The sequence below is a fragment of the Macrobrachium rosenbergii genome, chromosome 20, assembly GCF_040412425.1.
Source record: "Macrobrachium rosenbergii isolate ZJJX-2024 chromosome 20, ASM4041242v1, whole genome shotgun sequence".
Taxonomy (NCBI): Eukaryota; Metazoa; Arthropoda; class Malacostraca; order Decapoda; family Palaemonidae; genus Macrobrachium; species Macrobrachium rosenbergii.
In genome coordinates this window covers 32,237,501-32,240,064 of record NC_089760.1, presented here as the reverse complement: position 1 = coordinate 32,240,064, position 2,564 = coordinate 32,237,501, and positions in this window count along the sequence as shown.

Genomic DNA, 2,564 nt, shown 5'->3' with positions numbered 1-2,564 from the left:
TGTAGGGTAAGAAAATGAATTGTGAAGGGAATGTATAGCAATAAAAGTTTACAGATGATACAGTACTGATCAGGAATAGTGAAGGCAAAGGGTAGAGACAACTGTTGCAAGAGGAGTTTTTGAGAGCAAGTACAAGCAAGAGTAAGGTAATGAGGGTAGCTGGGACCAAGGAAGATGGAGCACTGAATGCTAATGTGGATGGTGGAGGATGGGGAGTATTTGAAAAAAGAAAAAGTAACGGATTATGGCATGATGCAGGAAGATATGAGTAACAGAACAGGTAAAGCATGGCAATAGCAAGGTGGATGCAAAAGACTGGGAAGATCCTTGGAGTGTCGAAGGAAACCACAGGGGGACTGTATGTAGGGATTGTTGAGCCAACTCTTCTTTATGGAATTGAAGTGTGGATGTTAACTGAGAAAGTAAAAAGTTGGAGGTGTTTGTGTGGTGTAAGGGGAATTGAAAAGGTAAGAAATATGGAAATATGTAGGAGTGGTATAAAGGCAGCAATAAGTGACAAAATAGATCAGAGTGGAAAGCAATGGAAGATAATGTGAGTGCAAAAAAGACGAATGGTGCTATGTGCTTGGGGTTTGATACGCTACCGATTAACCTTCTGTGGAGGAAAAGCTTTATTGCCAGCATTTTCTGCACAGGACGTTCTTATACAATTCAGCAAACGAATTATGAATGTGGCAGGGACCGCTGTGTTGTTTTCCCTCTGGAGCCACCCTCTGCTATGGCAAATGGTAACCTGTTGAATATACATACACACACGCATATATATATGTATATATCTGTATCTATACCTGTATATATGTGTGTATATCTATCTATCTATCTATCTATCTATCTATCTATCTATCTATCTATCTATCTATATATATATATATATATATATATATATATATATATATACACGCACACACACACTAGCAGAATGCCCAGCACTGCCAAGGCTGAAGAGTTGCTACTGTATAAATGACCTAGAATTGTCCATAAAGAAGGCATATTGGGCTTTATATAACACTATGGTATTCCCTGTGAAGTTTTACTTTTCCTTTATGAGATATGATTTTTTTCACTCCCATTGAAGCACTCCGGTGTCTAATGCAGTGATCTGCTGAGATGCGCCAGTATGAATAGCATTTTTAACCATGAAATGATTTAGTGAACAATATTACATCTTTTGGCTAGTTCATATTAGATTTTTTTAAAGATAGGATGGTGACCCTTGCACGGAAATAGAAAATTTTGAAGCCTGGTTCATTTTTCAAGTGCCTGGTCACCCCAGACGTCTGGAGGGTCATCTCTTAAAAAAACAATAAGAAAATAAAGATGAAAAAAACAGTATATGTCACATTTGTTTTATTAAAAGAAGTTTTGAAAGGGTCAAGTGACATACAAAAAAGCAGGATAAAAAGAGCTGGCACATGGGGACAAAAATGAAAGATAAAAAGAGCTGGCACATGGAGACGAAAGGCAGGGTAAAAGATACTGGCACATGGGGACAAAAATGTAAAATAAAAAGAGCTGGCACGTGTGGACAAAAATGCAGGGTAAAAAGAGCTGGCACATCGGGACAAAAAAGCAAGATAAAAAGAGTTGGCATGTGTGGACAAAAAAGCAAGATAAAAAGAGCTGGCACATGGCAACAAAAATGCAAGATAAAAAGAGCTGGCACATGGAGACAAAAAGCAAGATGGCACTTGGGAAAAAAAAGGGCTGGCACATGGGGACAAAAGGCAAAATAAGAGCTGGCATGGGGACAAAATAAAATAAAAAGGGCTGGCACATGGGGAAAAAATAAGATAAAAAGAGCTGGCACATGGGGACAAAAAGGCAAAATAAAAAGAGCTGGTACATGGGGACAAAAAAGCAAGATAAAAAGAGCTGGTACATGGGGACAAAAAGGCAAAATAAAAAGAGCTGGCACATGAAGACAAAAAAGCAAGATAAAAAGGGCTGGCACATGGGGAAAAAATAAGATAAAAAGAGCTGGCACATGGGGACAAAAAGGCAAAATAAAAAGAGCTGGCACATGAGACAAAAACATAAAGGGGGACAAAAAGCAAGATAAAAAAGCTGGCACATGTGGACAAAAAGGTAAAATAAAAAGAGCTGGCAAATGGGGACAAAAAAGCAAGATAAAAAGAGCTGGCACATGGGGACAAAAAGGTAAAATAAAAAGAGCTGGTACATGGGGACAAAAAAGCAAGATAAAAAAGCTGGCACATGGGGACAAAAAGGCAAAATAAAAAGACCTGGTACATGGGGACAAAAAAGCAAGATAAAAAGAGCTGGCACATGGGGACAAAAAGGCAAAATAAAAAGAGCTGGTACATGGGGACAAAAAAGCAAGATAAAAAAGCTGGCACATGTGGACAAAAAGGTAAAATAAAAAGAGCTGGCACATGGGGACAAAAAGCAAGATAAAAAGAGCTGGCACATGGGGCAAAAAGGTAAAATAAAAAGAGCTGGTACATGGGGACAAAAAGGTAAAATAAAAAGAGCTGGCACAAGGGACAAAAAAGCAAGATAAAAAGAGCTTGTACATAGGGACA